A 14,939-nucleotide genomic window follows, 5' to 3' on the forward strand; every position below is an offset into this window, starting at 1 on the left:
ACAGCATTATTTCACTCAGCATGTTTTTGCAGGACTGGGCAACGTTTTGTTCTGTTATACGTAATGTCTCCATGAGTCAGAGGTGACTCAAAGGCTCCTAAAAACAACAGCAAATGCTTTCAAGGTTCATCCATGTCAGCATATATCAGAATTTCTTTTCTCTTTATGGCTGAATGATATTCATTGCATGAATATGCTACATTTCGTATATCCATTCATCTCTTGATGAACCGTTCTGTCGTTTCCACCTTTTGACATTCGTGAATAACGCTTCAGTGAAGACTGGTGTGTAAGTACTTGTTTAAGTTCCTGCTTTCAGCACACTTGGGTATACGCCTAAGAATGGGTCATAAGGTAATTCTATGTTTAACTTTTTGAGGAACCACCAAGTTGTTTTCCATGGCAGCTGCACCACTTTACAACCCCATCTACAATGGATGAGGGTTCCAATTTCTCCACATCTTCTTCAACACTTGTTTTCTGTTTTTCTGATCACAGTCGTACTGTTGTTATGTGCTGTCAAGCTGATTCCAACTCATAGTGACCCTATGGGGTAGAGTAGAACTGCCCCATAGGGTTTCCTATGCTGTTATCTTTACAGGAGCAGATGGCCAGGTCTTTTCTCCTACAGGGAGTGGCCGATGAGTTCAAACAGCCAGTCTTTTGATTAGCAGCTGAGTGCTTTAATCATTTGTACCACCAGGGCTTCTTATAGCCATCCTAGTGCAGGTGAAGTGATATCTCATTGTCGTTTTGATTTACGTCCCCCTGGTGCAGTAATTAAAGCACTGGGCTGCTAACCGAAAGGTTGGTGATATCAACTTACCACAAAGTCACCAGCCGCCCACTCCTCAGAAGAAAGATGTGGCAGTCTGCTTCCATAAAGATAACAGCCTCGGAAACCCTATGGGGCAGTTCTACGGGTAGCTATGAGTCAGAATCCAATCGACAGCAACGGTTTTTTTAATTTTTTTTTTTAAGGAGGCTTAGTGGTGCAGTGGGTAAGCAATTGATTGCTAACCAAAAAGTTAGTGGTTCGAACCCACTCAGAGGTTCCTTGGGAGGAAAGACCTGGCTATCTGGTCCTGTAAAGATTAAAAAAAAAAAAAAAGTACCAAACCCCTTGCTGTAGAGTCATTTCCAACTCATAGCAATCCTAAAGGACAGAGCAGAACTGCCCTATAGGGTTTCCAAGGAGCACCTGGTGGATTTGAATGGCCAACCTTTTGGTTGGCAGCGGTTGGTCTTAACCACTATCCCACCAGGGTTTCCCTGTGAAGATTACCCACTGCCGTTGAGTCGATTCTGACTCATAGCGACCCTATAGGATAGAGTAGAACTGCCCCATAGAGTTTCCAAGGAGCGCCTGGTGGATTTGAACTGCCGACCTCTTGGATAGCAGCTGTAGCACTTAACCACTACACCACCAGGGTTTCCTATGAAGATTAAAAAAAAAAAAAAATGAAGATTACTGCCTAGGAAATCCTATAGGGCAGCTCTGCTCTGTCCTATAGGGTCACTATGAGTCAGAATTGACTTGATGGCACACAACAACAACAACAGTGGCTTATGATGCTGAGCATATTTTTATGTTCTTGCTGGCCATCTGTATATCTTCTATGGTGAAATGTCTATTCAAGTCATTTGCCCTTTTTTTTTTTATTGGATTGTTTGTCTTTTGTTGTTGTTGTTGAATTGTAGGAGTTCTTTGTATTCTAGATATCAAACCCTTACCCAGTATGTGGTTACCAAATGTTTTCTCCCATTCTAGATTGTCTCCTTACTTTCTTGATAAAGTCTTTGGATGCACAAAAGCTTTTAATTTTGTTGAAGCCCAATTTATCTTTCTCTTATTGCTAATTTTTGGTGTCATATCTAAGAAGCCATTGTCAAAAACTGAGTCCCAAAATTTTAGCCTGTGTTTTCTTCTAAGAGTTTCATGATTTTTGTTCTTACATTTATGTCATTGATCCATTTTAAATTAATTTTTGTATATGGTGTGAGGTAAGGTCTGAGTTCATTCTTTTGCAGATCCAGTTGTCCCAGCACCATTTATTGAAGAGACTAGTCTTTCCCCATTCAATGAACTTAGCACCATTGTTGAAAATCAATTAACTGTAGATATATGGACTTATTTCTGGACTTTCAATTCTATTCTATTGAGAGTCCATTCTACTCTACATGTTTGACCTTATACCAGTATCAGACTTTTTTTTTATTACTGTAGCTTTATAATATGATTTTAAATCAGGAAGTGTGAGTCCTCCTACCTTGTTCTTCTTTTTCAAGTTTGCTTTGGCTATTCATAGCCCCTTACAATTGAGTTTGAGGACTGGCTTTCCCATTTCTGGAAAAAGAGGCTGTTAGGAGTTTGATAGGGATTGTGTTAACTCTACGGATCAGGTTGGGTTGTTTTATTATCTTAGCAATATTAAATCTTCCAATTGATGAACACAGTTGTTTTTCCGCTTATTTAGTTCTTTAATTTCTTTCAGCAATGTTTTATAGCTTTCAGTGTACAAGTCTTTCACTTCCTTGGTTAAATTTATTCCTAGGTATTTTATTCTTTTAGATGCTATTATAATTGAAATAGTTTTCCTAGCTGTACACCCTTTTTTAAAGCTTTTTTTTTTTAAATGAAGCTCAAAAAATTTTGAAGAACGTTTTCTCAATGTTTATTCTTTTAGTCTGTCTTTGCTAGACTTTTAAGGAGAGGCAGGGAGATGCTGTTGCATACATATTACACTTGTAATCAAGTTTGGGTCTTAATTCTGCTACTTATTATCTACATCTTTTGGGATAAATTATGTAGCCTCTTTAGATACAAATATGTTCATCTATAAAATAGAAAATAAACAATATCCGTGAGCCTACTCTCTATAGCTGCTAACAAATGAAAAAAATACAAAAAAGATTACATCATAGTCTCTCAAACTGAGGTCTATGTTTATGTTTTTTATTTATTTTTTAATTTGAGTTATTATTGTGCAAATTGTTAGGAGTACAATCTTGCGGCTATGTAGAGTGCTAAAATGTAATTGGTTATCATTTTAGTATCTGTAAGAGTCGGGTGGTTTGAAGATTATGATAGAATGCAGGTTTCTACAAAGTTCAAAGGTGTTTAGAGGTAGACAGAAAAGGTACCAACATAATTTAAGATCCAAGGAAACAGGCAATCTAGTGAGATAATAAACCAGGTTTCAAGTTGCAGACATCTATGGGTAGAAAGAAGAATTAGATAATGTGCAACATATGACTCTAAGGGTCTCCTACCAGTTGAAAGCCTTCTTTGAGTTATAGAGGCACTGATGTAACAATTATCAATAGGATTTAATGCATCACATCAAAGTTGCTAACGAGAATCCAGTCAGCACCCTGGCTGAAATCTTCGGTCTTTTTGCAACACCAAGCATGCTGAGAAGGCAACTTCACTTCATACATAAGACAATAGAATAGAGTCCTTAATGGTCAGAAAGAAAAATTGTCCTGGACGCGTGCAAGTCTTTATCTCACACTCAACAGAAATCTCTGGTCAAAAGTTCATATAAATTACCCAAAAGAGCAAATATTTTCCTTAGTGGTAAGCATCTAATAACTCCAGAAGAGTTAGAATTCATATTCAAATGTGGAAGAAGAAGAATGTGGTTTTAATATTCGGCATTTATGAACTTGTGTCCTTAAGAGAATTTGGCCTATTAGAGTGGCCACCCAATAACTCTGAATTAAAAATTGTAATTGAATATTTCACTTAGATTTGTGATTTTAATTTGAAATCTTCATAGGTTTATGTACTCTATTAGAACATTTAAGCAAACTCAAAATTCGTTATATTTATGGCTTGATTTATTAGATTTATAAGGAAAGGTTGCTTATTAAGTTAGGCAATTAAAGCATTTAAGAGGTAAATCAAATATATCAACTTTTAAAATGCAGAGAATTGAATTATTTAAGTTTATAATTAAAGCAAAATGTTAATCAAAAGAACTCTGGTAGTAAATGTTAAAAATTGCTAAGGGAATGACTAGTATTATAACATTTATAGGCAGGATTTAAAAGCATAAGGATAAACTAGGTTTAACCTTGTGACTATAATATATCTAAGAAACCAAATAAACTTCTGAAGTATCCTCAAGTTAATTTTCAAAAAACACTTAAAATTAACACCAATAATTCAAGAAAATTATTTTGTCAGTTGAATGAGCTGAACTGAATGGGTATAGACTGAAAACAACCTTATTTTTTTCTACCACTTCCCATTAAACTTGTTCTGTGGAATAGTTCTTTATGTACTCCTGGTTGTAATCTCAAATGGGGTCCATAGGTTTTTCTGCGACACATAAAATAAAGACCCCAGGTCTCGTCTAACAATCATGTAACTCTAGTCCAGAGTACTTTTAAAACTCAACATTCCATTCTAGTTTAAAACATTTCTTCTTCCTTCAGATCTGGAAACAGAGCAGAGAGAGGGGGCAGAGTCAGCATCTCCACTAAGTCCTAGCTCCACCCTGCCCAACTCCTTAGCAGCAGCTTTGGACCCCTGCAGTGCTGGACCACGGAGGAGGGAAAAGGGGGTCCCATTAAACCTGTTGCTGCGGAGTCGATTCTGACTCATAGTGACCCTATAAGACAGAGTAGCATTGCCTTGCAGAGTTTCCAAGGAGCACCTGATGGCTTTGAACTGCCAACATTTTGGTTAGCAGCCACAGCTCTTAACCACTATGCCACCAAGGTTCCCGAGAAGGGGATACTGGGCAGAAAATGACTTCCTTGAATGGCACAGTTATTATATGTCTTGGTCCCCTCTGGATGTGGTAGATTACATGGTCGGATTCTTCAGATGCAGCATTGTTTGTGGTTCTCCCACAGATCCTACTCTGGGGTCTTCCACTGTATGGTCTATGGCTCAGGTGACTGGTAGCAACTGAAGAGCTGGACCTGGAGTTCACATAGTCGATCTCTTTGTTGCAGTCTCTTCTCCCATTCAGACATCCTCTTGCTTGAGAACCCTTCTAAAGATAACCCTAGGGTGGGTCCCTTCCATTGGATCCATACCCCATCCCAAGGATAATCTGTATTTTTGCCTTTACCACGAGTAGAAATTCAACTCACTCCCAAATGCACCCATTTCTCTTCTTTTCTGTCAGCTCCATTTCCTCAGTAGTGTGTTACACACTAGCCTCCATGACTCTAATATCAGAGAACATACACCTGAGTCTTCAAGCGCTTTTACTTGACCTAAAGTGTAGGGGAGGCACCCTCCTTCTCGCCTCCTTGTGGGAGGGGAAGGAGGGAGGATAACAGCCAAGATTCTTACCAAAGGAATTTTCTCACTGCTTTCTTCCATGTTGACTCTTTTATATGCTCAATTTAGGTGATAGGCTAAATCTAGCAGAACCAAAATTGAAATCCCTTGGTGGGTCCTGCGTTTTGATTTAGGAAAAAGGATACATGGAATTGTTTCCTCAGCTTTTGGGATCTATGCTTAGAAGTTTCAATTTCATACTTTATTATGTAGTCATACGAACAAATTTTCTGCACTTATAATTCACATTGAAAACATTTTCATAGAAAAACTTTCATATTTCATAATTATCAACTTGAGACATGTGTACCCTGGTGGTTCGTTCCATTGGTGCATTCTCTAGGCTACATTTAAATGTTCCTGTTTTTCCATCAAAAGTATAAAGCACTTAAGCTTCTATCACGGACTACACACAAACACTGTCTTAAGAATTTAGAAAACACACAAAACATATAAACCACAAGGAACAACCCTGATGTGAAATGACCACTGGTAACATTTTGAACGTTCTGATATAGATCAAATACACGTGTGTATTTCCCACAAGACTGGGATGCTGTTGTTTGTACCAGTTCTTTGTAACACTCTATAAATTTAAATGTTATTTAAAAAAAAAAAATTCTCTGATGTTTGTAAAATCTAGTTATAAGGATTAAAAAATCAAATTATATGAATGAGTTTATACTGAAAGACAAAAACTCTCCCAGTTTTTAAATGACATCCTATTCACAGATGCGGCCACTGTCAAGTTTCTGTTTTTGAAACTTCTGGTGGAGCTTTCCATTTTTAAATCGAAGGTTCTCAGGTCTGGCTTCACATTAAAAAGCCCCTGGGAGTTTTCACAGGTTCGCAGTTCTGGTTCTTCCCTTAGATCGACTGGTCTGGGTCCTGGGTGTGCGACTCAGACAATGGTATTATTTTTAATGCCTGATAGATAATTTTGATGCATCATGAGGGTGGAGAACCACTGAATTATAAAAAGTGCTTACACTAATTTCTTGACTTAAGCATTTTAGGAACTATTCATGCATTTTTCTGTTATTAGAACTGAAGGTTTAGTTTACTGACACCATTTTCCCATCTTTCCGTTTTGCCATCTTTCTCACTCTTCGTGGTTATATAACTGGACCCACACCAGGTGGATCCAATGTTTTCCCACTGATTGCGTTCATAATTTAAATATATTCTTCTACCTCTATTTCTTGTTCATCAGGTTCATACATTATCTCCTCATTCCCAGTTGTGTAAAATTATTTCCTCCTAGCCCCCCTTCTACTCTTCACCCATTCCACTTATCAACTTCCTTTAACCATATCTGTATTCAAGCATAGTGAAAATTTATAATATTAGTGTTCTCTTCTAGGACATTATTCCATAATTTATCAATAAGTTCATTCTAAAAGTTATAATCCAAAGATATTGTTTATCATTTTGTAAAATAAATACATGTATTTTTTTTTTTTTTACAGAGGCAGTATTTCATAACGTTTATGACTCCCACTCCTCCACTGCTAGCTTTGGAATCTTGGACAAGTGAGTTAATTTCTTTTTGCTTCAGTTCTTTATCTCTAAAAAAAGTGGAAAATAATATCTACCTCCTGGGGTCATTGGGAGAAAGATGCAGTGGTCTATTTCCATAAAGGTTACAGCCTTGGAAACTCTATGAGGCAGTGCTGCTCTGTCTTATAGGGTCACTATGAATTGGAATAGACTTGACAGAAATGAGTTGGGTTTTTTTAGTTTTCTCAGTCATTGTGAGGATTATATAATTAACATAGTTTGTCATATTGTAGTGACTTACATGTTACTATAATGCTAGAATCTATGCCACCGGTGTTTAAATTACCAGCAGGGTCACCCATGGTGGATAGGCTTCAGAGGAGCTTCCAGACTAAAACAGATTAGGAATAAAGAGCTGGCAATCTACTACCAAAAATTAGCCAATGAAAACCTTATGGGTCACAACAAGGCATTGTTCAGCTTGCTTGCTTGGACACATCAGCAGAAGAGAGCAATTGCCTGAGTAGGACATTGTGTTTGCTGCAGTAAAGGGCCAGCGATGGCATTAGAGTCGTTCTCCTTTAAAAAAAAAAAAACCCGTTGCCTTTGAGTCAGTTCCGACTCACAGTGACCCTATAGGACAGAGTAGAACTGCCTTATAGGGTTTCCAAGGAGTGGCTGGTGGATTCAAACTGTTGACCTTTTGTTTAGCAGCCATAGCTCTAAACCACACCACCACCAGGGTTTCCAAAGCCACTCACACTGGAACGAGGACTTGAACCCTGGACCCTCAGATAATTTTTATGCATCGTGAAGGTGGTGAAGCACTGAATTAAAAGCCTGATGCTCTACAGTGAAATGGATTGCCATGAGAGTTGCAACAATGTACTTGAAACTGCCAGTGATCGCGAGGATGATACAGAACCGGGCCATGTTTCCTCCTGTTGTCCATAAGGCCACCGCGAGTCAACGTCAACTCAAAGGCAACTAACAATAACAACAAAGTACTTTGTACAGTGAATGACCCACAGTGAAGACTCGCTCTCTGTCAGGAATCTTCACTGTTTAGCTCAGTCATGTGCGAGTGTTACATTTCTTCACTTCCTGCCTCAATACGATTAACTCTGGGCCACATAAAGCAGGCTACTTCCAGAATCAGGATAAAATGGGTTTCTTTTTCATGTTCTCTAACAATCGCTCTTTACCAAAGCCATCTTAAAATTTTTTTTTCATATTCTGACTACAGCTTTTCTAAACAGTCTCCCCTTCTTGTCAGTAGTCCAAATACCTTCCTCTTTTCTTGTCGTTACAACTGTGCCCCACGGTAGCCTCAAAACAGTCCAGTCTTTCGGTTCTGTCATCTACTTCTGCATGGAATCTACCTTCGTCCCGGAGATATCCATCCTAGAGCCCTCTGACCTTTTTACTACAATCTAGACCGGGTGCTTCTTTAGTTTCTTGGACATCAGTGGGTTCCATCACATTTTCCTGCTTTCCACAACTCCCTCTCTTTGATCTCTTTCTATTTTTGTTGGTGTAAATCCTCAAATAGCTTCCTCACAATGGTGAGGTAAATTTTCTTCATCTTTGCATGCCTGGAAACTTCATTATTTGCCATCATGCAATCACAATCAAAACCCTAGAAGATTTTTTTTTTTTTTTGGTAGAAATTGACACCCCCAAGTGTCTGTCAGTTTGTCATATTGTGGCGGCTTGTGTGTTGCTGTGATGCTGGAAGCTATGCCACTGGTATTCAGATACCAGCAGGGTCACCCACGGAGGACAGGTTTCAGCTGAGCTTCTAGTCTAAGACAGACTAGGAAGAAGGACCCGGAAGTCTACTTCTGAAAAGCATTAGCCAGTGAAAACCTTATGAATAGCAGCGGAACATTGTCTGATATAGTGCTGGAAGATGAGCCCCCCAGGTTGAAAGGCACTCAAAAGATGACTGGGCAAGAGCTGCCTCCTCAAAGTAGAGTCCACCTTAATGACGTGGATGGAGTAAAGCTTTCGGGACCTTTATTTGCTGATGTGGCACAACTCAAAATGAGAAGAAACGGCTGCAAACATCCATTAATAATCGGAACCTGGAATGTATGAAATATGAATCTAGGAAAATTGGCAGAAGAAAACGTGGAACCAGCAATATCATTGCTGATGTCAGATGGATCCTGGCTGAAAGAAGAGAATACCAGAAGGATGTTTACATGTTGTCAGGAGGGATCAGTCCCTGGAGAAGGACATCATGCTTGGCAGAGTACAGGGTCAGCGGAAAAGAGGAAGGCCCTCAATGAGGTGGATTGACACAGTGGCTGCAACAATGAGCTCAAGCATAACAACGATTGTAAGGATGGCGCAGGACCGGGCAGTGTTTCGTTCTGTTGTGCGTAGGGTCGCTATGAGTAGGAACCAACTCAACGGCACCTAACAACGACAACAGAAATTGACAAAATGATTCTAAAATTCATAGGAAGCACAAAGGATTAGAACAATCAACACAATTTTGAGAAGGAAAAAATAAAGATGGGGAGTTAATTTTACCTGCCTTTAAAACTTGTCTTAAAGCTATAATACTCAAGAAAGTGTAATATTGCCATAAAGATAAATCACTCAATGGAATAGACTGGGGAATTCAGAACTGAAAGCACACTATAGTACATGCACTACTTATTTTTGACAAATGTTCAAAGAAAATTCGGAGGGGAAAAAAGATTATCTGTTCAACAAATAGTGCTTGAAAAAAAAATGAACTTCTATCCTGACCATGCACCATTCACAAAACTTAATGGGAGCAATATATCTAAATGTAAAACTTAAAATGATAAAATTTCCAAAAGGAAACATAAGAACAACTCTTTGTAACCTCGCATTAGGCAAAGGAATTTTAGATACAACACCAAGAGTCTGATCCACAAAAACCAAACTGATAAATTGGATTTAATCTAAGTTCAAAAAAAAAAAAACCTAGTCTTCAAAAAAACAGGTAAGATAGTAAAAAGATAAGCTACAGACAGGAAGAAAATATTTGAGTATCAAATATCTAATAAAGCACTTGTGTTGGTAGGTAGATAGATAATAGATTGAGGGACAGACTCTCAAAACTCAATTATAAGAGCACAAGACAAAAAGAAAAAGATTTAAGCAGACACTTTACCCAAGAAGATATATGGATAGCATATTATCATATGAAAAGTTACCCAACATGATTAATAATTAGAAAATGCAAATAAAAAACTCAGTGAGATATGACTACACAGCTATTTAGATTAGCTAAGACTAAAAGACTGACCATACAAACTGTCGCAAGAAGGTAGAGCAACTAGAACTCTGAGACGCTGCTGCTGCCGATGTAAAACAGTAGCGCTTTGGGAAACCGTTGAGCGCTTTGTTTAGAAGGTAAACATATTCATGTGATGTGATTCAGCCATTCCACTCCTAGACACTTGCCTAGAGAAATGAAAACATACGTCCATACAAAGACTTGTATGAAATGGCCATAGCAGCTTTTTTGTAATAGTTAAAAACTGGAAACAACTCAAATGCCTATCAAGAGGTGAACGCATAAAAATTGTGGTACATCCATACAATGAAATGCTACACAGCAACAAGGAAGAATGAACTATTGATAAACACGGCAACATGGGTTAAACCAAAAATAACCATGCTGAGCCCAAGAAGCCGGACAAAAAAAGAGTACCTACTGTATAATGCTGTTTATATAAAATTCTAGAGAATTCAAACTAAGTTGTTGTGTCAGAAAGCGTATCAGTGATTCCTGGGGAAAGGATATGGTGGGCGGATGGCGGCAGGGATTCAGAAGAAACACGAGCGCCTTTGAGAGGTGATAGGTATGGTCGTTATCCTGATTGTGGTGATCGTTTCACATGCGATACATCTGTCAAAACTTATCCAGTTGTGCAGAATAAATAGATGCGGTTCATTTCATGTCAAATTCAATTCAATAAAACTTTAAAAAAAAGAAACGACTTAAACTTTTCTAAATTTTGTGAAAAACATAATCCTACAGATCTATAAAGCTCAGCAAACCCCAAGAAGAATATATACAAAGAAAAAGCACACCTACGCACATCAAAGTCAAATACTGAAAACCAGAGTTAAAGAGGAAATCTGAAAAGCAGCCAATGACGAAAAGGGGACATTACATACGGAGATGATGACGTAAAGAACAGTGGACTTCTCTTCAGAGCAGTGGAGGCCAGCCCAGTGCTGAAACATTTAAAAAAAAAAAAACCTCGGTCAACTCAGAATTTGAAGTGCTGAAAAAACTAGAAACACCTTTAAAATTCTGGAAGAAAAAATATTGTCCATCCGCAATTCTCCTTTCAGCAGCAAAAACTCAAAAGTGCAGCCTTAATATAAGTCCGTGGTTCACGACTGAGGGTGACTCTGCCACCAGAAGCTATTTGACAATGCCTGGAGGCATTTTGCGTCGTCGGGCTGGAGGGCGGAGGGTGCTCCTGGCATCTAGTGGGTAGGCGGCGAAGATGCTGCTGAACATCCTGCATCGCATAGCACAACTTCCCACAACGTTTATCTGGCAGAAAATGTGAGCAGTTGAGCTTGAAAAACTCTGTCATAAATGTTGCTGTTCTTAGTTGCCGTGGAGCCAGTTCCAACGCATAGCAACCCCGTATGTGCAGAGTAGGACTAAGCTCAGAGGGTTTTCAATATTATGACCTTTCAGAAGCAGATCACCTGGTCTGTCTTCCTAAGTGACTCTGGGTGGGTTCAAACCAACAATCTTTTGGTTAGTAGTTGAGCATTTAACCCTTTGCACCTACAAGGTGAAAGTGCAAATGAAAGCCTAGAAAGGCAACAGAGAGTCCTGGCTCTCCTCTCAAGCTCATCGAGAGGTATGCTTTCAGCAGGTAGACAGGTGGGCAGGACTTACAGCGCTGATAGATGTTGCCCTCTGTAGGCATCACTGAGTTAAAGATGCAGCTCACGTGACTTCACTGTACAAGTAAAATTTCATATCACCCTACTTGTGCCCCAAGGGCTCTTCTTGCAGCCCTTACTGCATCAGTCCCTGGCCAAATCCTGTAAGTTCTTCTTTCAGCAGTTTCCCATCTGCTCCCTTTCCTTCCATTCCCACTACTGTCTATCTAAGTTCACAATTCATTACCTTCAGCCCAAAGCACTGCTTTTTATACCTTTGTAAGCTCTAGAGTAGGAATCGACTCGATGGCAGTGGGCAGTGGGTAAGCTCTAAGCTGCGTACATAATCCTGTCTTCAAACAAACTCTGACTTCGAAAAATTATGTGTGTGTGTGTGTGTTTATCACAACGGCTTGAGCAACAACCAGTCATGGAGGTGGCACAGCATGGGGCAGAATTTGTTTTCATTTCCATTGTGCGTGGGGTTGCCGTGAATCAGGGGATCACTCGACAGCAACTAACAACAACGACTATATATGTACGTATATATACACACACACCAAATATAAACTTATATCTGCACGCAGATCAGATGTACACAAATACGTAAAAACCAGTCGCTGCTGAATTGATCTGAACCATGGCAACCCAGTATGTTTACAGATATACATATAAATATACATCCAGCATACACAGCATCTATGTTGTTGTTGTTGTTAGTTGGCATCTAGTTGACGCTGACTCATAGCAGCCTTATGTACAACAGAACGAAATGTCATCTTCCTGATTGTTGGCATGGTTTCATCTTTCAGCGTTATATCAGACAATGTTCTTTTGTCGTTCATGGATTATCACTGGCTGATTTTTAAAAGTAATTAGGCCGTTCCTCCTAGGCTGTCTTAGTCTAGAAGCTCTGCTGAAACCTGTCCACCATGGGGGCCCCTGCTGGTACTTGAAATACCAGTGGTTTAGCTTCCGGCAAGCCACACAGTATGAGAAACTGACGGAGGTGTTGGGCTGTGTGTCTATAATCAATTACATGACAGAAGGTCTCATGTAGCCAAAGTTACTGCAGCAGTCTCTTACTTCATCCTTCTCTCTGCAGTGTCTCCTGAATCCCAGCCACTCTAACCTGCCTCTTCTTTCCATTTGGGGGTCACAGAACAGCTCTGATAGTGGACATTTAGGATTACCACCTACAGAAATGCATTTCTAATAGTACAGGTGCTCTAGATGTCAAACCACCGACAGCGTGGGTCTAATTTACACAGTTAGATTAGACCTATCACCACAAGGGTCTGACTTACATAGGTAGACCACCACGCATCTGTCAGTTGGTTGTACTGTGGTGGCTCGCATGTTGCTATGATGCTAGAAGCTATGCCATCAGTACTTCAAATACCAACAGGGTTACCTATGATAGACAGGTTTCAGGAGATCTTCCAGACTAAGACTAGAAGAAAGGCCTAGCAATCTGTTTTAAAAAACTAGCCAAATAAAACCCTGTGGATCCAAAGAGAGTATTGTCCCACTGAACTCAGACATGTCAACCATTGTAAAGATGGTGTAGGACCAGGCAAAGTTTCTTTCTGTTATACATAGGGTTGCCATGAGTCAGGGGCCAACTTGACAGCAGCTAACAACAACTACCATAGACAGAGCTTTTTGCAAATAAAATTTTGCAAGTGTTCTTGGCAGTGTTATTGGATGCCTTGGGCTCTGTCTACATCTGTTCATTACCACTATCGCTACCTTCGTTCAGACCATCATCCCCCTGTGTAGATTTTGGCACCAGCTTCCCACTGGCATTCCTGGTTGCAGTCCTATACCCTCCCATCCATTCAGCACACTTCAGTCATAGTGCTGATAGTGCAAATCTAATGGCTTCCCTTCTCCGTTTATCCCCCACCTTTATCACCGTCCTCTTCCCAAACACACACACATGCTTGCATCAGGTTCTCTAACATGCCCCGATGTCGCCTACATTTGTCTGTCTGCAGTCCAACTCCTCCAGTGTGCTGTGATCTTTCTCACATTTGGACTTTTGCACACTCTTTCTCTGTGCCTGGAGTGTTCTTTCTTCTCTGGCTCTCTCCTCTATATCCCCTATATCAATTCAGACTGCCCTTTCTTAGCCCTTCAAAGTTAATTACCTGTTTCTCCACATGCTGCTACAGTCTTAATCTTTCCCCTCTTTTAGTACCTTTTGTTTACCCCACTAGCTTGTATGCTCTTTGAGGGCAGGGACTATTGCTCACTGGTTGCTGGTATAGTAAACAATCCCTAAATGCTCATCAGAATAATGAAGGAAGGGGGAAGTGCATAAGGGAGTAATATTCTTAAATCAAGTCATTGGTGGTTGAGGGGTAGAATTCTCACCTTCCACGTGGGAGATGCAGGTTGGATTCCCGGTCAGTGTGCCTCATGCGCAGCCACCACCCAACTGTCAGTGAAGGCTTGCAAGTGGCTATGATGTGAACAGGTTTTAACAGAGCTTCCAGACTAAGACGACTAGGAAGAAAGGCCTGGCTATCTACTTCCAAAAATTAACCAATGAAAGCCCTCTAAATCAAAAGGTCCAATTCCCACCTGATCATGGGGATGGCACAGGACCATGCAGACTTTTGTTCCATTGTGCGTGGGGTCACCAGGAGCTAGGAGCTGACTCGACGGCAGGTAACAACAACAATATTCTTAACCCTGCACTTATCCTCTTTCTTGCTGAGAAGTATCTGGCATTATTTTAAAGTAGTTCCAATACTTGTGGACTGGTTTATATTACTCCTTCATAATGGCTAAAAAAAGAAAGCAGGCTGTTGGTTGAATTTTATAAATACACTATTAACAATGATGTCTTTTTAATGATTTCCACCTCCTTGCCGTTTGGATCTGAGAGACGGCAAATTTCCTTTCTAAGCTCCATGGCCCCAGCACGAGCTCTTGCTACCCAAACCTTGGGAGGAGAACGTGCCAGTCTTCAGAGAATGGCGCTCTTTGCCGCAGGAGGCCTCAGACCTGCAGACTGCAGTGTGCCTGCGCAGTCCCCACGTGATCATGTTGGATGTTTGTTAGGAAGGGATGGCAAATCCATGAAGCTTCTTGACCCACTTGTAACTGATATTCACAGTGGAGAAAGGATTTGGGAGTCTAGTAGCGGACTGTTTTCGGGAAATTTGATAAGAACACTCACTGCTTTTCAAGCCACATTTGCATTCCAGCTGACTGGACTGTCTTAGAT

At 40.0% G+C, this 14,939-nt stretch overlaps 1 long non-coding RNA gene across 1 annotated transcript in view; it reads left to right on the forward strand.

Moving 5' to 3' along the window:
* Nucleotides 1–14,939, forward strand: part of LOC126063288 (uncharacterized) — a 153,191-nt gene that overhangs the window by 28,769 nt on the left and 109,483 nt on the right. Inside the window, exon 4 of the long non-coding RNA XR_007514256.1 lies at nucleotides 6,772–6,835. This is a non-coding gene — a long non-coding RNA (uncharacterized LOC126063288). The remainder of the gene's footprint in view (nucleotides 1–6,771; nucleotides 6,836–14,939) is intronic.

Source organism: Elephas maximus, chromosome 19, assembly GCF_024166365.1.
Source record: "Elephas maximus indicus isolate mEleMax1 chromosome 19, mEleMax1 primary haplotype, whole genome shotgun sequence".
NCBI classification, from domain to species: Eukaryota; Metazoa; Chordata; class Mammalia; order Proboscidea; family Elephantidae; genus Elephas; species Elephas maximus.